Raw genomic sequence first — 20634 nt, forward strand, 5'->3', positions numbered from 1 at the left:
CCACTCTGAGACGTCTTTTTAAAAAATGAGGGATGTGATGTGAGCCTAATGGCGTCTGGAGGGCTAACGTATTCGAAGAACCGTTCTTTCCAATCGTTACTTCAGGAAATCCACGGACTAAAGGCAGGCCACTGTGAGAAGCCCGTGATGTCAGCGCTTCATTTTATTTCTCTTTGATCTCGAGTGGAGCATGTTTTCTGGGCTCAACACATGGTCAGGAGAAGAAAACGCTAAAATGTTACCCCCCCTCTTCCACAATGCATGGGGATACCTGCGCCCGCCTATTGACACTTTTGTGTATCCTCGGAAGACTCCAAGGACTAAATTAATCATTAATTGGCATATAATAGGTGGCTTCGCTTCTGCATGCAGGATATTGCCATGGGTGTGCGACCATGAGAGGGAGAGGGGTTGAGGGGCAGGCCATCCCCCTTGATAATGGACAAAAACGCCGTCTGCGTTCTATTTTTCCGCCGTCGGACCTGCTCCGCAGTTGTTTAAGGTGCATTGTTATGGCTACGCAAGGTTTTTACCAATGATTGTTACCGAAGAACCCAAAATTTGCATTCTGAAAATGGCAAAAAACCTGTTCGGCTTCCCGCCTTTATCACCGAAATCTGGTAACCAATTGTGCTCTTATGCAGTGAACACCATAATGAGCTCCACAAATTAGAGGTGCCTAGGGGGGGGGGCAGCGGTGAAACTTTGTCCCCTCTATTAATGAAACTTGCGCACGCCTATCAATATAGCCTGTTTTGATTCATGCACACCGTTGCATAAGTTATAGTCAATAAGTTCAAATGTCTGTTTTTGTTGATGTTTTTTTTTACTTTTTAAATCGGCGCATTCTCATTAAACCGGATGTGCGCTACATTATTGCATAATTATTTGAAGAGGGCCTGTCACGTAAGCTATTAAAAAAGGCTTGGCTGAACAAAAAAAAAAAACAAATTTAGTCTCGATGAAAAAACTAATGCTTTTGAGTATGTGTCAAAACCACACAGTCTATATGTAGTCAACGTACCAAAAATAATCCAGTCTGGAAAAAAGAACTCCACACAACCGTGCACTGCATTTGGGTTATAACATATTCACCTTGGGTAACCGGTCAGTTCCAGTCCATAGATTCACTTAGTCGAGAGCATGACTATAATTTATCGCATAAAATGCAGAATCTGTCTTTATTCAGATAGGTTAATTGTTAAAAAACTGACCTCTTTCAAAACATGCCTTATTTTATTTTCCATCTCCGCGTTCTTCTGTTTCCTTTTTGTTATTTCTTTGTTTTTTTTGGACCATGAACAGTGTGCAAAATATATGTAAACGGACAAAAAGTTATAATTTCGTAAGCCTTGTGCACAATGACGACGTGAATAAGGTTCTTCTTCTGCTGAAGAAGGCACAGAGCTAAAGTAGAGAATAGAGCACAAAATAGGTTGTACAGAAGTATCTCTACGCATTTTTCGTTTGCTAAACCTTCAGAATGTGTTCTATTAAAATAATAAGCTCCCGTCCAATCGGGAAAGTGGGCTCAAACAAAGCTTTTGCGTTAGCATGCCTGATTGACAAATACTACTTCTCTTTTTTTTTTCAGTCTTTCTTCCGTCTTTCTTTCTTACTTTGTAGTGTAATATTTCAAGTGAACCCTTCCCCGCTGTTTCCAATCTCTATGGAGGGAAGAATACCTTCTCCTACATTCTCATCAACATTTCACTTGCTGCAGGCAACGAGGGCCATGTCTTCATACAAGGCAACAATGTGAAGTGTGCTAACGTGAAACGACAACTCATCTCGATAGATGATGAGATACTCGTATCAGAAACGGTGGATCACCGACAAGCTGACGTTCCAGGAGCACCAATTATTGGGAAACGGCGCATACTACCACGCATGAGAGTGACACACCTTAGCGGACCACCTCTGTTCGTGTATTCCGGCGCGGTATTTTTTGCGCACAATACCGAAATGTGGGACTTATAAATGTTCGTCTTGAAAAAAATTCAAATCTTGGTGACTCGCTGGCAACAGAAAATCCATGTAAGTGTATATAATGAGGGAAGCGATAGAAATATTATGACAACCTTTCTATGTGTTTCATTTGTACAGTGTATAAAATCACCTTGTTATGGATATATTTTGTGGATGTTGAGAAACCTATAGTACTTGAATTATTACAGCGAAAGCTGTTATGAGATGCGATCACAAGAAGGGTTGCGTGCGGTGTCGTAGTTGACCACCGCTGCCGCCGCAGATGTCCATAACCACTATCGATCAAAATAAGAAACAAAGTCTTGGTCAATAAAAACACCAAGGACACAGCCAGATTCGTATCCGGGTCTCCTGTGCGCCACCACAGTACTCTACCGCTGACCCACACCGGTGTTTTCTTTTCTTTATTACTTTCTTTTGCACAACATACATTGATAATACAGTGCACAAGCAGTGAAGACAAAAGTAACAAACAAAAAGGACAGATAGTCATTAAAATTTTAATAATGATGAGTGGTTCAAGTTGTTCGAGACACTCTGGTACTGGGCCTCTAATTTCGTTGTCTTCAATGAACTTCGTGATCATTTGCGGAAATACTCACGAATGAGCATTGTTTTATGTCGGCATGGTGGACTGCCATGTTTGTTTTCCAAGTATACACCTTTTCACAGGATGAAAAAAAAACACCACCGTGATGGGTTGCGTGCTGCAGTATAAAGGCTAAGGGCGCAGCCTTGTCAGTGCATTTTTGGGGTGTCACGCCAACTTGTGAAGCCCAAAGAGGACTATGATGGCACCCAGCGAGGCGTTTTCGAAAAGGTCTATATACACGCGCTTTATCTGCCAGCGTGAAAGAGGCAGACGAAGACTCAGTACTTCTCGTGCACGTGCCTTTGTTTTGTCTGTTCTGGACTGCCCGCTCTCGGTACGATTTGGACCTCGACTAGCCACTTTATAAACGTCGCCTACGTTAGAAACGTGAAAAAATTGTGAAGGCTGAGCAACATAGGAGTATCATAAAGTGCTCTATTGTCTTCTTAATTAACTGGTAAAAACATCATTCCGTAGGCATCTAATGGTAAATTTTTTTGTTAGTTCTTCGCAGAATGTCCCACGATAACACAACTTCCCAACAATCCAGGAAGACATGTTTGATGTTTTCAAGTGTATGGCAGATGGCTTGATATGTGGGGTTTAACTTCCCAAAACCACCATATGATTGTGAGAGACGCCGTAGTAGCAGGCTCCAGAGATTTCAACCAGCTTAGGGTTCTTCAACGTGCACCCAAATCTGAGCACATGGGCCGACAACATTTACATCTCGATCGGAAATGCCGCCGCTGCATCCGGTATTCGCTCCCATGACCTGTGGGTCAGCAGCCGAGTACCTTCGCCACTAGACCCCCACGGCGGAGCAAGTTTACGACAGAAAAAACAGCGTTTTCCCCGTGGTACAAACAGACCCCAATCTTTCATCCACATTTTAACTTCTAGAGTCCTTGTATGGAGCTCAACGGAAATTGATTTCCATCTATACGGGACTGCCATTTTTTTTCACTCAGGCCAGTACATTTTGGCGATGTCTAGCAGTATAGATACTCCTGTAAAGTGGTACCAGTAAAACAATAATAACAAGGTGTCTATACAACGTTTTCCGTGTTACTCCCGCCAAGTACATGCTAGAAAAATGTACCAATAAAAAGTGGCATACACTGGCGACTTCTTTCAAATAACCGTAAAGCACTCTATGCACGTGGTCTGAGGTGACAACGAGAAGAAACATAAAACGACTACAGAACTGCTTCAAAAACAAACGAGACAGATGGACACAACCGAATTTATCACGGTGAAATGGATTAGTGCAACTATATCGACCGTTTCCACACTGATCCCCATATAAACACTGCACACACGCAGAGCGGCTTGTGCACGCATGCACGCTAGCAATGAAACAGCTGTATTGCGTACCATAGATTCGAGCCAAAGAAAAAAATACATACTGTGGCCCGCGAGAATATCAATAAGTCCCATACTCTAACTTTATTCACTATTTGACGCAGTTCAGTGGCTTGCCACCACTGATATGGCTCACAATCACGATTATATTCTAATGGTACACCCAAATATTTTGCCGGCTGAATCCCCCACGGCATTTTGGCATAAACGTCAGGAGTAGAAGGCCAGTCCCCGTGCCAATATCCGAAGAATTTTTTCTAGTTTACCAAACTCCCACTGAACATACAGAACTATTTTACTAAACGGACTACTTCGTTAATACTGTCGCGATCTGAACAGAAAACCATCACATAATCAGCATAAGCAAGTAACCTGTACTTCATTCTCATGCATTTTGAATTCACGGATGGCACTGCTGTTATTCACACTCAAACGGAAAGGCATCAAAAAGAGACTGGACACTAAAAGTGAAAGATGGCCAACCCTGACTCATGAAGCGTGGCAAGTTAATTCCCGCCCACATCAACCTAATAACACTTAGTCTCGTTGTACAGGCCTTATTTTTCATAGCCACCCCTCCTTTAACAACATAGCCTACGTTTAGAATATCCAAGAAACTCATCAGAGCATCAGGTGGCACAAGAACACAAGCCTTTTCTAAATCTAACTGCACTGCTACACAACTATCAGTCACTTCGCAACTCCAGAATATATCTGGCATTATGTATATTAGTCACCATTCTGTCCCATTTCATTCCGCAGATCTGGTGTGGACTTCTTATTCTCTTTAAAACACAATCGCTTAGACAATGTTTTCATGAAGATCTTGTAATGTACATTTGTTAAGCTAATGGTGTGAAGCAATTTTATAAGGAGAACTTTAGTTTTGTCCACTAATTTGTTAATTAGAATAGTGTCCGCTATCAAAAAGCAGGGAAGTAACATTTTTTTGTAAGCTTTATTGAAAAGACAAATCACAATAGAGTAAAACTTTGTTTTATACACTTCGTAAAAGGCCACATTTAACTCATCTGGTCTAGGTGACCTTGCTGGGTTCAGCCGCTCAATAGCTCTTTAACCTCCAAATCCGAAATGGGCAGTTCCAACCATACAACAAGACTTTCGGTTACTAATAAGAATTTCCCCCTTAATATACCCATGTCAAAATCTGATCGTTCAAACAGATCTCAAAAGTAGTTACAAAAAATGGTTTCATTCCCATGTTAACTGTCTAAAAAACACTAATGTGCTGCATTTCCGCTAAGATTTCCTGTAGGAATATATCTTCTCTTCCCCCATTGACAGTTTTGTTGACGTTTCTCCAAGTAACAATTTTTCAGCGTGAGCTCGAAGTATTGCGCCCTATAATGCTCAACACCAGAGACTTATAGCTTATGCCTATACTAGCGAGTATCTTCCGTCAATGTTTCTGGTAATTTTGCCTCTTCTTATAGCAATGCAGTAAAACTATGTATGTTTCAGCAATTCTTCCTACTTTCTCTAATCTCGCTTGATAGCACAAGCTCTTTCCAACGTCATCATCTTAATATCAATTTTAAAGTACTTCCACTAAGTGCCAATTGTTATTTCGATGCTTTAATAAATCTAGGTGAAACTTTCTAGTACCTTTTCTTAACAAATAGCCTCCTGTAGCTGCGATTACAGCTTCTATCCACCACAGCAAGTATTAAAATTGAACAAACAGTGATCCGTAAAAAAGGGGCCTAGTCCACTTATTTGTAACATGTTCGTATTATACTCGCCGTTACATAAGCTCTGTTAAGGTGAGCATTACTAGAATTATGAAGTGCGTGCAATAAATGAGTTGCCCCGCATCCAGACTTTGAGCCATGCCGGTACTTGAAACTCCGTTGCAAACTTCCTTTGGGGAGGCTTTTTGAAAGAAAAAAATTGCATTAGTATTTATGTAATAAAGCGTTTTAGAACAGCAAAGAAACAACCAGGTGTCACAAACTACGAACTGCGTAACGAGTGGTTCGTCCACTGCTCCAACCCATTACCAAGCTTGTTATCGATCACCCATTAATTTCTACTACAAGTTATGATTCTTCTTACAGCTGCTTAGGTGAGTTGACAATTGCGCTATTTTTACTTTTTAATCAGTTGATGGCCACGCGGTTACAGAGAAAAGAAATTACTGTTTTTAGAGGTGAAGCTCCTAATGGCGTGGTTTGTGCATCCCACGTAGTCGTAGTGCGTAACCTGTCAGATATATCTGCATACCAGTGGCACATAACCGCATTCGGGCACATATCCGCATGTCCACGCGTTACGAAAAACGTAGCATGGCATCGTTATCACGCTCCCAGTATTAACAAAGCGTTGGCAGCAGACATGTGGTGCATACTCTCGTTTATTCCTTGGATTGTCCGCTGGATGGCAGTACTTGTATATTAAGAATATATTATAAAGAAGGGTGGGAGGCAGCTCTGTCCAGCTCGGATCCGAAGACCCAAGAGGCCCTCGTGAGACGATCAAGGACAGCGGCCCGTGCCATTGGGATCGCCGACTAAGGATCCCACTCACCGACATGCCTTCCTCGGTCGCAATTAAATGTTCTATTATCTCTCTATGATAAAAAAGAAGCGAGATGGTGTTACTTGAAGTCTTTACTAAATGAGCGAACGGACGGATGGATGGACGGATAGACAGACTCGCAGACGGAATGACGGACAGACAGACGCACGAACGGGTGCATGTACGAATAGACTAATGCACGTGCGGACGGATGGACGCACGGATTGACAGACGCTTCGCTTCATTCATCATCATTCATTCCGTTGATATGCTGTCATTTTGTTTTCATTTAGCTGCATAGTAACTACTTTTTTTGTCTTAGGTTCTTACGAAGCAAAATAGTTTTCGGTATCAAAACAGAAACGATACTTCCTACATTCCTTCCGCTCTATATTTCTCTATTAGCCGAGAGCGCCCTATGTACCGTTGTCATTCCTTATCTGGAGATATGTTTTTGTAGTATTTCCCTTTTTACAGTGCACCAAGCTTTTCTGCTTTTGAATGCTTCTTTATTATGCTACACGTTAGCCTGTGCTATTTCTGTTTTCGTGCATACCGCAGTTTCGATGTATCCGGAGGGAAGAGAGCAACGTCAAGCCGCGAATGTGTGGCTTTTTTTCCTCCTTCTCAGCTATGTACTTTTTGTATGCATGTCTGAAATAAAGACTCAGATGGTATAGACTTTAAGAAAACCCATATGATAGCCGAGTCGTCATCATGAACTTTGCGGAGATGCGCTAAATTTTCTTTACGGTCTTTCAATAAAATACCAATTTTCCACCATTCCTTGGTTGATATAGACCATCAGTCGCCTTCAGTTTATATTGATTTATTTGTTTGTCTAGAAATAGCGCCCATTTTCAAAGAGATCACGACATGAAAAGGGCGGGTAACAGCAAAATACATAACTACAGTAAAGAAATTACACTCATTTGCAATACAGTGCACTAACGTGCACAAATGCAAACATAAGTACACTTCAGTATATACAAGATAAAGATACTTCCTTTTGAAAGAAGAGTAACACAAAAAAGCCGTACATAAAATAAATAAATCTAGAATAACATAACACAGTCGTGTTAAGGTAGTAAAATTTCCTTGATTGTCGGGATAAATCTATTTAGTGAGTGAATGTTAGCAGTTGATGGATCTAGTTACTTCCGTTTTGTTATGGCTCTACTGAAGTAGGATCGACTGTTTAAAGCAGTTGAAATGGTGTGTATATTCAGTTAATATCATGGAGTGTGTGTTACGTGTATACGTCTACATGAGGTTACCAAAATTTTTTTAATGGTGTCAATGTTTACTTGGTTGGGTAGTGTTTGATGCATGAATTTTATTCTTGTTAGTTTGGATCAATTACTACAAAAGGCCAGTGTTCTTTAGTAATTCAGTCGTTGAGTCTCAAGTTTTATATTTGTAAAAATACAAACTTGACGGCTTTTCTCTGTATTTGTTTTGCGTTATCAATGTTGCGTTTAGAGTAGAGCTTGATGCCAGGTGGCGCTAGACGGAGGTGTCTTCTGAGGAAGAGCTTTTTTTAAGGCAGTTGATGTGGTGGTTTTGATGTAGAAGCCTCATGGAAGATTGTGTGTAAGAAATACACCAAGGTATTTGTGTACTTGAACTCGAGCTAGATGTATGTTATTTTTGGTATATGCGAACACAGACATGTGTATTTTTTCCTCAAAATTGTTAGGGCAGCCGATTTATTAACGTCAAGAGTCATATGCTACTCAGTACACCATTGAGAAACTGGGGGCAGGGCTTCGTTTAAAGCTATGTGATCCTCGTTAGAATTAATTTCATGATAAAGTATGTGACGCTACGATGAATGGGAGACGTGGCCTGGCTCATACGCCATGTTTATTTCATTAAGCAATTCTTCCTTCTCGGCTTCTACAAACCATCCATTCCATCATACGTCAAATGATTCCCCTTCCCCCCAAAAGAAGGCATGAGTTACAACTTACAAACAAGGAAAAGTAAACAAGGGGTGGCTTAGAAGCCACAAATGTCAAAATGAAGAGGTAGTTCCACAAATTTTAAAATGCACACGCCGTATTCTTCGTCGCTAAGACTTGAAGGGAGAGTGCAGCAGTCCGGTGATATCGCTAAGAGATCTGGCGGGCGAGGCTGGTGGTTGCGTCCTGGATAACACAAGAATGTTTTGGATGGGGAGATAGCAAAATCGCAGCTGGCATTCTTGTGAAAAAATGAACGAGGTTCGAACACCTTGCAGGGTTGGCAGTTTAGATTTCGTAGGCGTCGAATTCCTAGTCATGGGTGATACACAGGCCGTGCAGGCACCTTGCATGCGCGTTGATCGAGGTTGATTAGGCGCTGGCTGTATTCCTGCCGAGTACAAGGGGTGGTTTTGTGGCCTTTTGTGATTTTTATTGCAATGTTGTAGATGTTTTAATCGAAGGCGCAATCTTGATCTTTGATGCAGAATGTATCTACGAGTATGTGCCTTTTTTGCAATGTTCTTTTGGCCTTAAGAGTGGTTTCGATGCAGTTTTCTTTCGTCGTTGGCAATGTTCAAGTATACGTTGACGCTATAGTTTCTTGGTTTCGTCGACTTGCTTGTGGTGTGACATTGATCGTGGTGTGCCAGCATTCTTATCAAGTCCTCCACAAGCTTCTACGACGCGAAGAAATGCAGCTGTTTTCGGCGCAAAACATTGTGGGGGTTTCGTGTATTTGAATCTTCTGTATTTATAAACCGTTCATAGTTGGAGGTTGCCTGAAGAGTACTTGTGTTATCAGAAGTCGCACATGCGCTTTTGATTTCATTGTTGGCAGTGAGGTTGTATACTGGATTCTCGTCACTTCGATCTTGTGATTGATTAACACTAGACGCTTCTGCAGAAGAATTTTCTTCTCAAGATGCTGATTGTGAATGCTTCTGTCTTTGTGGAACTGCGTATCTGAATACTTTGAACGAATGAGATTTCAGCGAACATTCGTTGTCTGGTTTGGTTTCATGTGGACTTACTAACTCGTCATGCATAAATGCGACGCTCTTATGAGGTGCTTCATCAGGTTTATCAGTAATGCTGATGACAGGTGATGTCAAGTCTGTTTGTAAAGTACGCATGCGGCATGAAGTACTAAATGCATATGGGCCATGAATAGTGGATTCAATTTTTTTATGCAGCAAAGAGTTAAGCATTGGCGATATTTGCGCAGATGAGAAACCAGGTGGAAGGTTGGGAAAACGACCGCGTGGTCTTTCCGTGAGTATGTGGCCAACTTCACCTGACGGGAATTGTAAATTCATGCTCTGTACTCGAATGCGTGAAGGCTGCTTATGACTGCGATGATTTAGTTCGAATGCACTGATAGGGCGTGTTCTAATCGAATCTTCATTATAGTCTTGAAACCAGATGATCATTTCTTCTTTCATCTTTTGCCAAGACTCGTAGTTCTCGAATATATAGGTAAGGTCAAATTTAAATGCCACACCGATGACGTAGTCGCTGAAGTTCGTAACCATCTCCCGTTCCGACTATGATGCAGAAGTGGCGTGGAGCTCGAACAAGTCGAACCAGTTTTGTACAGGTCCATCGTCCACTGCTCCGGTCTATTTGGGGATGCGAAGATCAGTCGATGGTTCTGTCATGATGCCGGTAACTGCATGCGCCTGAGATCATCTCTTCTGTGGTAGACATTCAGTTGAGGCGTATTGCCGGTGGCTTCGTTAATAATGTGAGGCTGATGAGCGGCGGCCAGGTCTTTCTTCTGTCGACTCGTGTGACGCTACGGTGAATGGGAGACGTGGCCTGTCTCATACGCCATGTTTATTCCATTAAGCACTTCTTCCTTCGCTGCTTCTACAAACCATCCATTCCATCATACGTCACAAGTATACATTCGTCAGAGAATAATCTCATTTTAATATCTATGTCAGATGCCAGATTATTGATAAAAATTAGGACAACAACTGGAGCCAGTACGTCTTCCTGAGGCACTCCATATGTGACACTTGAAGGAGTGGATGACTGATGGTGAATTTCTACAAACTGCAAACTGTTGGTAAGATAACCTTTTATCTAAGAGATGATGGGTCCTTTGTCTAGAGTGGATTCAACTTTATTCATGCGTTTATATAGCCATACCCCATCAAAATGTTTTGAAAGTTTAGTAAAAAAAGATTCATTTGTTTTTGGTTATTAATGCTGAGTGATAAGTCATGGTTTAGCTCAACAAGCTTGGTAACTGTGAATAGCCCTTTTCAAAAGCCGTATTGATAAGGTGTAAAGATGCCGTCTTATTCAAGGTACGCGGTTATGCTTTCAAGCACTATGTGTACAAGGAGTTTACTGACTGAGATGGTTAGGGAGATGGGTTCATAATTGCGTCGGCGGCAGTGACGAGCTATCTGGCCTGGGATGCCACATGAAAAACATATTGACCAATTGTCTGGAGTGCGCCATTAGCTGACCGTAGGGGCACTGATTGCTGAATAAGGTACGGTAAACGGTCATGCAGGCGGCGTCGTCATATAAACTCTCCAAGTTGTTTCGTATACAGCTGACACGGGACGGTCAACGGATGGGCAGATGGCGTCGACGAATAAACGTGGCGAGTTGCTTCGTATATAGCCGGAGACGATGGCGCACGTGGCCGAGCAACAGCGGCTGCATACGTTAATGGTGCGTTAACAGATGGTGGAGCCTGAGCTGGTGGCAATGCTTCGGCAACTTGCGATTGAATGACCTGGCGAAGCGAAGGCGACAAGGCTGCCATCAGCTCGGTAGTTCTGGTGATTATAGATGGCTGCCGGGCGAGCTCCTCGCGTATGAATTGCTTTATGAGTGGCATCAACGCTGAGTGGTCGGCGGTGTCATGGCGATAGTCGAGGGATGAGAGGTCCGCGGTGTCTTGAGCGGCGCAACGCGCTGCCTACGCAGCTCATCATAGCTTCGGCAGAGCTGAATCTCCTCGGCGACCGTCTGGGGACTTTTCGCAGCAAGCATTTGGAATGCACTATCGTCGATTCCTTTCATGATGTTTTTAATCTTGCCGGACTCATCCAGAGTCGAGTTGACGAGCTTGCAGAGGAAGAGCACATCTTCGTTGTAGCTTGTGAAAGTCTCATCTGTTCTCTGTAATCTGCCACGCTAGCGCTGTTCAGCACGAAAGCGGCGGACAGCAGGACGGCCAAAGACTTCCGAGAGGGTTTTTGCCAATTCCGACCAGGTACTGAAATCACTTTGATGATTATTGTACCATAGTTTCGCCACGTCGGTCAGGTAAAAGCTCACATCGGCTGCGTTCCACTTATTGTACGCGCTCACCAGTTCATACTTGGCAATCCAGTGGTCCACATCTTAGTCCTCTGTGCCATCAAATATGGGAAGGGTGGGAGAGCACCAGCGCAGAAGACAGGTACGGGTACGAGATCTGGAGTGACGGCCTGAGACGGCCCCGGATCAGTCATTTCAGAAGGTGGTTGGAGTGTACGGCTGCGAAGTTCCAAAGTGAGGACCAGATGTATCCCAGCACTTCCACCATTTGAAACGGGGCGTTGGACAAGCAGGAGTTCACACGGCGAACGAAAGATTTATTTAGCGCAAAGGCTAACTCAATGCAGGCCTGCGATAACAGCGCGTCTTCTTCTTCTTTTCTCTACTCGAGCTCCGTGTCCACTGCCTTCGTTACAGCATGAACGTTTCTAGCGTGGAACGATGAATTATATGAGAGGGTAGGTCATTGCATCTTGAGAGTTCAAGTGGAAGAATGAAAATCGGAAACATTCGGTACTAAAGCGGTAGCTTTGTAGTGTTTCAGGTTGCTTATGACGAGTCAGTCTTGCTAAGGATTTGGACAGGTATCGTGTGCTATCTATGGACAGTAAGTAAGGCATCAGCTGGTATAATACTTTCAGACGAGCTAGTTTGGCGCGATTTAGTAGCGTTAGTAGCCCAGCTCTGTTCATTAGTTGAGGTGGTGAGGCAGTTTGGGGACTTTATACATTAAAAATAAATTGGATTGTTTTTCTCTGCACTCTCTCGATTGTTTTAACTAGTTTTTTGGTATTTCAAAACCAGACTACATTAGCATATTCTAGAACAGGTCTCACAAACGTTGTATAAGTGAAAAGTTTAATTTCCAAAGTTGCATGCAATAGTTTCATTCGAAAAAAGAAAAATTTTTAATCCTTTTGATGCTATGACATAACATGAGGGTTCCACCTGAGGTAATCTCATAATACCTCACCGAGATATTTGTATTCATTTACAGTTGTTATTGGAGTGTTGTTGGCTCTGTATCCGTATAAAGAGACGTTTTGTTTTCTAGTTAGACGCAGTACGGTTGATTTGCTAACATTGAGAGCCATTTGCCATTGATAACATCATTTTGTTGTTAATTTCAGCGCATGATTCAATATCTCGTGATCTTCAGGTGAACTGATTTCGTGAGAGATTATATAATCGTCCGCGTATAGTCTTATGTTAATACTGATAACACCAGGAACTTGGCTGATGAACATTAGACATATGAAGAACCTCTGAGGTAACCTTGGTGATTTCTGAAAAGTCGTGGTTTACTTCGGTGGACTGAGCTCGGTTTGAAATATAGCTTTTATTCTATTCAGTAATTTGTCCGTCCCATATTGTAAACTAAAGCTTTTTAATCAATTCTGCGTGAGATATCGTGTAGAATGCCTTCGAGGAGTCGAGCAGAATTAGGTCTAGCTGTTCTTGGTGGTCGATGCTTGAGGATTGTTCATAATTCATTTACAAATTCTAATAATTGTGCAACTGTAGAAAGTCCTCAGCCGAATACGTGTTGTCATAAAGATTTGTCGATAATGACACACACGTATTTGGCTACCCATTCTGCATAACGCTTTAGAAATTTATTCGGAATGTTGTCTGGTCGTGTTATTTTTTCAGATCTAGGTCAAGTAGCAGGGTAAATACTCCCGGCTCATCTACTTTATTTACTTTATTGGCTCAATTGGGCTACTATGGGTAGTCAAGACATCCGGGGAGCTTCCGTTATCTGTAGTGAAGAATGATTGGAAGTACAAGTTTAATGAGTTGGCTATACGTTTACTTTCTTCAGGTGTTTGTGCGCTAGCAGCATCTTGTTTGGGGTTTAGGTAGTTCGAATTTTTTTAGAAGAGTTCCTCAGAAAATAGGGAAACAACTATTTAAAGTAGGTATCCTTAGCATTCTTTATTTTGGGTTTCAAGTTTCTAATTGTTTTAATGAGAGCAGTAGTGGTTGTCAAGTTGTGGTCTTTTTTATGGGATTTCCCGAAGCCCTAAACTTTTCGTTTCAAGTGAATTATAACTCGATTTATCTACGGGTTGTGTTTGTTTGTTCGTTTTGTTTTAGTCGGCACGAAGTTGCGAATGCAAAAGAATGAGATAACCTTGACCATGTGCCACAGTGTTTCAATGTCAGTGTTTTTGTCGTCAGCTAAATCTCTAAAAGCGGCAAATTCAAAACTCATGTGACATAGTACACTGGTGTCATCAGCTGCATTGAAGTTGAAGAGCGTAGTTGCACATTTAGGTAAAATAGTTTTACACGCTGATGGAATACTGCAGAGCGTTATTTTGCGGTCCGCCCATGTGTCGAGGAGAGTTTTTGATGATTCCCCATAAAACTAATCACTGGGAAACACAACTCTAGCAAACAAGGGCTGGAACCTATTACGCGAGTAGGTTGGTTTACTATTGCGTCAGGTTAAAGGACAGTGTAAAGGAAAACTACCGACACGTTTATTCCTTTTCTTTTCCAACAGACAGCATTATGTCACAAATACGTCAGACAATCTTGAGCGATAGTTCATAATGTGCCAATGGATATCAGGTAGGGTTACATTCTCGAGCAAAATTAATTTAGCCCCTTTTATATGGTGAAACATGTATATGTGCAGGAATTTAAGATATCAATAATCAATGAAGGAATACGAGAGATGCAACCAATGATGATAGGGCAAACAGAATACGGTAGTTGACAAAAGATTACCTCAACACACTCGACATAGGAAAGAACTGTGAAAGGACTGTCGCGCTTGATCAGAGTAGCCACCCCACGACCGCTTGTTGGCCTATCTTTGCGTATGACGAAGTATTCTGGTACAGCTATTTTGAAATGTTTCACATCTCTGTTAAGCCATGTTTCTGTGATAGCTAAAAAATCTGGATTTCTAGCGAAAAGACAAGATTCAAGTGAAGTTAGTTTAGGTAGTAGGCTACACACATTAACGTTCGCGAAAAGTATTTCTGCCGATGCTGCATTGCGCGAGGTCGGAAGGGAAATGCCCATGACTTGGCTTTGCCGTTTTTTTTTTCATTCGTCGCTTAAGATGTGAATGTAACTTGATCAATGGTGTTTGTTTCCTCGTTCCAGATGTACAATTCTTCATTATTGCGCAATTTTCAAAATTTAAAGCCACCTTATCACCGGCTTCCTTTCTAGCTTTAGCCACACTCCATAGCTTTCTTCTTATCTCACGCACTCGCACACATAAACCTAATTGAATAGGTATTACTCTTAAGTTTGTGGCAATTTTGCATTTTTTTTATTTTTTCACTGCAGTTAACAAGTTTGAAAATGATAGGCGTGCATTTGTTGGATCCATGTTTTTCTATGCGATAAATTATCTCAATCGCTATGGAATCAAACTTCAGACATTCCTTTAAAGCATTTTTGGAAACCACTTCTTCAAGCGAGTCGTGGTTTTCTTTGTTGTTTTCTGAAACGCCATGCAGAATTAAGTTTGATTTTCTGAAGCGATTTTCCAGGTCATCAATTTTCAACTTGACAGATGCTACAACTTTTTGAAGATTGTTAACATGGTCTACTCATGATGAGATCTTGCTATCCCGAACGGTTAGTTCTATTTTTTTCTATTGATTTAAGCCGATCTTCTTTGATTTCTTTCAAATTATCAGCTATTTGCTGGAGCTGCTTGAAAAGCTGGGTCAAATCGAGACCGGTGTTTATTTATTTATTTATTTAATATACCTCAAATGCCCTCAAGAGAGAGCTTTACATGAGGGAGTGGGCGAACAATAAATATTTAGTAAAACAACGATTCTATGGCGTTCCTAAATATATCTGTGTTGGAATGGTCAACGACACTTGAGGGAAGATTGTTCCAGTCCCTCGCTGCCTGAGGGAAGAAGGAATGATGGTGGGCTGTAGTGCAAGCAGGAGGGGGGTACACGGCCTTGTGGTGACTGGTGCGGGCTGAAGTCCGATGGGCTGGCTGAATAGGGGAGTTATGATGAAACGCATTATACATCTTATTGTACAATGATAGTCTAGAAATCTTACGACGTAGGTCAAGGTTAGGTATTCCTGCTTTACTTTTAAGGGTAACGCAGGATCGCCAGCTAGTAGCAGCAGTTCTACCAATAATACACACAGGTCGTAAAACACTGGACAAGTAAGCTGAGGGAACAGGAACACAATCAAGCAAACATTCTTCGAACCAATACATTTGCCGTAGCGTCTACCTCTTTGTTACCAGTAGATAGATGGGTTAAAGCCACATGTCGATATGTCGATAGTGTCACGGTGCCCTATGTTGGACTATGTTGGATTTACAATTCCCGCGCACGAAAAGAGCTGATGCTTTTTAAGTAGGCTCACTCGAAAGATGTTATTAGAGGAATAGGGCCAACTTGTATAGAATCAGCTCTCAAAAGTCGTGTTCGCGCAAAATGCAGGACAGATTTGAATATGAGATACACTGATTATTGTACGTTACCCTATGACACTCCTCACAGCGGTGGCCGAAGCTCTGCTTCAGAGAAGGAAAGTTAGTAAGAAGCCGACCTGTGAACGTGAACCGTTAAACCCTGTTGGAATGGCTTATTTTTGTAACGTCACACACCAACTCATAAAGTTGCTAACAGGCATTGTGTCGCTTTGGCGTTTTCCGCATGCAAAAAAGCTCTCCAAGTTATGCTCCCGAACTTGCTGTAGTAGCAAACATGGGTGCTGAATAAAACTCAGTGTCTGCAATATCTCTTGCAACATCTGTGTGGTATATGCCATACCTTTGGTATACGGAAATACCTATGTCGGGAAGCTGGACGATGCATAAACGAACGACCTAAAAGGCATACACGAAAAATACTAACAAAGTGGGAAAGGGGCCCGTGTTATTGCCTATTTCAACTCCTCCATTGATTGTGCACCATGGTTTCATAATACGCTGATTTTTGGCAGAAGCCAAAATGAAGATGTGGGGCTTGCTTGGAAGCATATCACATCAGTAAAAGGGGAGCTCATCATATCAGCAATATGAGTATTTCTTTGCATGCCACTGAATATTAATTTTTACGTACAAATCTTGGTTAGAATATCATGCTTTACGATTGCAATATGACACAACGGGTGAGCAGTTAGGAGTCGTGGTGTAACACATCACGGTGTATTACACGTCATTGCTTATAAAATACGAGGCTGCGTGTGCGCATGCATTGTATGTGGTTTTTGGAATATATATGCGATACTGTGGAAATAATAAAGCAGTTAGTTTGGCGCCATTTTGCCTTTTTCCTCACCTATTATTTCGTTTTTTGGTATTGTCTGCGCCAAAGAAGTTCTTTTCTTCTATTGCTGACCTGAAGATCATTGGCTCGATTCTGGCCGTGGCGGCCACAATTCGCTTCATGCGAAGTGTACACGCCTATGAACTGTGTGATGTCAATCTATGTCAAAGTACATAACACAGTTGAAATATCCGGAGGTCACTACTACAGCCTGCCTCATAATTTACTTGAGGTGCATGGTCTTTACACGTCAAAACCCAGATGGTTTTATTATTAATACTAATATTATTATTACTAATATCCACTCGCCTGACTAGTTGTCTTGTTGAAGTGGTTCAGTATCAGGATTGGCCCAAAGTTGCTTTTAGCAAACTTTAGAGCATTAATTGTACACCTGTGAGTATGAATATGGATCTGCGTCTCATCGAGAATTTCAGAACGGGTGCCAGTAAAGTATCAGCGTGGAAAAAAGTCAGGGTTTTTACGCGCTTGTAATTTGACTGCAACGACGTCAATTCATTGGCGATGCACTTAGATGCCTTCAAGGAAAATCCCTACGTGACTAAAACGTGCTCTTTTTACTTTTCAAGACAATTGTGCCCAGGATCGCAAGCTTGTTGGCACGTGCAGTGTAAGCTGAGTACGATGTACTTTTCCGTTTGAGGCATGTACAAGCTCCCCCACATCTGGCAGGTTCCTTGTGAGGTGGCGATTCCGCACGGACGTACAACGCGTTCTTTCCCACAAGTCGGCCCCCGTGAAACGCATACAATTGCAAGCAGCGCGGACGGATCATTGCCAAGCGCCGTGATCGCTTCCAATGCTAAACTGCGTGATCCGCAGCACGAGGGCCTTACACCCCAACTTTACCACGGCCGGAAGTGAGTTTCGAGACACCGTGCCAAAGCCAAGCGGACGCCCAGTGACGCAAGTGTGACGCCATAGCTCCACAAAGACTGGCTACCTCGTTCGCGTGCTCTTTCATGTGAAGCGGTACGCACAGTGACCTTGTGGTGAAAGAGAGAGCAGGGCTTATACTGATCGGCCGGATTACTTGGCTTCGACACGAATTACAAGTGATTCGAGCGGGGAGGTGAAGGAGGCCAAGTAAAAGCGAACGCAAGCCGGGTCATTCACGGCGACACATCGACGTCTCTAGGGCGGACACATTTCCGGCTTTGGGGGCGGCCTAGCAGCGAAAACTGCGGTCTCCTTTAAAACGCCGTCGGTTCCAAAAACTGAGCTTTCGGCCGAAGCGCAGTGAGATAGTGGCTCGTTCCTTCTCGGCTTGCCCGATTAGCGCAGGTACCCTGGTTTGAAGCGTTTGTAAAAGACGTGGTCTTTGCGCATTCGTTGAGAGCCTTGGGACGTCGCCTGTGCCGTGAATATCAGCGCGCCTCGTCGTGTCTGCCAACGAGCCCAGCAAAGCTGCCAGCTCCGGTGCAGCCAACTGGTTTTGCGCCGCCCCAGAAAGCAAATAAGGCGCGCGCACACCACCGACTCCATTACGTAACGAGCTGCGCTGCTTATTGCTCACTGTGCGCGTTTTGAGAACAAAGTTGTGGTAACCACCACGCCGGTGATGTAGCAACCCAAAGTGGTCAAGCGCTCATCGCTTCATCGGTAAGTGTCGCTGCAGTAATCGTTTTGTCTTCTTTAGCTTTTTCGAGTCAGCAAGAGGCCACGAATGCGTCGGTTCACCGCTTCGTCGGTAAACGTCGAAACGGCGCCAGAAGCAGTGGAAAATCATATGCACCATACACAAAGCTCAACGCGGAAACAATTTTTCACTCTTGCCAGCGACTGTTTATCAATACCACTCACGCAATCGTTGTGACATTTGGCAAATTATAAATGCAAGAATGTAGAATGTTTAGCCTAAAGAGATACCGTGAAAAATCCCGCCTTACTTATTATCAATGTGTTTAGCTTGGGAGCGAAAGCAGATTTCAAAAGTGCTTTCTGAATCCTTCATGTGCTTCATATTCGGTGGGTGTAAGCAAGTTTTAAGCCTGCCAATCAAACTATGCTTAGAGCTTGCTTACGAATGAATTTTTACTTTGGTGTCATGGTTCTTTGTTACCAATGTGGCTACATTGGTGTGAAGTGTGACATATATGCCCAAATCAACACGGTATATTGCGAACATCAATTTAGATTTTTAAGGCACTTCAATAAAACATTAGATTAACTTTGCAGGCGCTTATATAGCGTTAGGTATAGTATAAACGTGCTATATGTAAGAACGTAACAACTGCGTGATTGACTGAAAGTATTTTCATTTATTTTTTTATATTCCGTTCGACAACATAGAACCTAAAATTGGAAGCCAATACGGCCCTCATGCCTAACCTGCCTTCATTGGCTCCCCTCTCAAGATAAGCATTTCCCATGGTTGCCTTTTTTTCTCGCCAAAGTTCACAATCACCACCCTATAGTTATCCAACATCTCAATAAACACCACAAACAAATATTCAATAATCGTATACAATTTTTGTCAACATTTTCTCAAAGTGCATACTTTTCTCACATAAAATAACAATGAACATCTACTTATTTAAATGAATTACATTATTTATTCCCATTTAATTGCATTCAGACATGTGTTACGACAGCACACTTCAAGCTATTCAGTGCTCTTATGATCGCATAGCCGCTGTCCAACAACACAGCAAAGCATCAACTTTTACAGATACCAATTCATATCCTCCCTTTCCGCCCCTCCCTTTACCCATGCATATTTTTTTTACAGCAAGTATTTTTCTTGTGCCCATTACTTCTCTTCACAAATTACGTAACATCACGGTATATATACTGCAATGCTAATGCACAGCTCTCGGCTCCATGGAGACCCATGACTTTTTTACCCCTTCATTATCGTAACGAGTATTTCGTTTTTGTCTACTGAAGCTCTCTCTACATAGCGTGGAACTGCAAAGCAGAAATCTCGCGCCAGCGGCTTCATTTAACTTATTTAAGATCGGAGCAGGCTCTTCTGTAATCGCGAAACGTTCCAAACCGATTCAGTGTCACTGGACTTTTGCTGGCTTTCTGACCACAAAGAGTCTTCCCTGTTTTATTTCTCTGGTACCCGTATTTCCGCGATAAATGTCTATGCTTTTGCTTAGCTTCAACACAAGCGCATGCAGAGCCTTGATTACACTGTCAGTAATGATGGAATTTTACGAGCGCCCTTTCATAACTGAAGGACACATATTCTACTGCAGCGCAGGAAAAAAAAGAAAAACGATCATCCACAGTAGTGCCAGCTTTCTTCATGTTCTTTCTTTTGTGCTGTAGATCAATCAGATCATACCTGATATGGCGAAGTGGAGGTATTCATAGGTTAATCCTAGAAGAGATGAAATTGTCTGTCAGACTCCGTTCCGCCGTGCTGAGCCAAATCAGAGTCTAACACAGGCAGTTCGTGGTGAGGCACATGTAAAAATAAGAGCCTAAACGAAAAAGTGTGCGCAATCTTTTTCAGTTGCTTGACGTATAAAAGTTATTGAGATTTTGCAATAAATCAAGAAAAGCACTGAAACTTTGGCCTCGCTTAGGAAATGCTTTTGCTCGCATTAAAGCCCGTCTTTGGCTTCTCGGAAACGTACGATGAATG

The sequence above is a fragment of the Rhipicephalus microplus genome, chromosome X (genome assembly GCF_043290135.1).
Source record: "Rhipicephalus microplus isolate Deutch F79 chromosome X, USDA_Rmic, whole genome shotgun sequence".
NCBI lineage: Eukaryota > Metazoa > Arthropoda > Arachnida > Ixodida > Ixodidae > Rhipicephalus > Rhipicephalus microplus.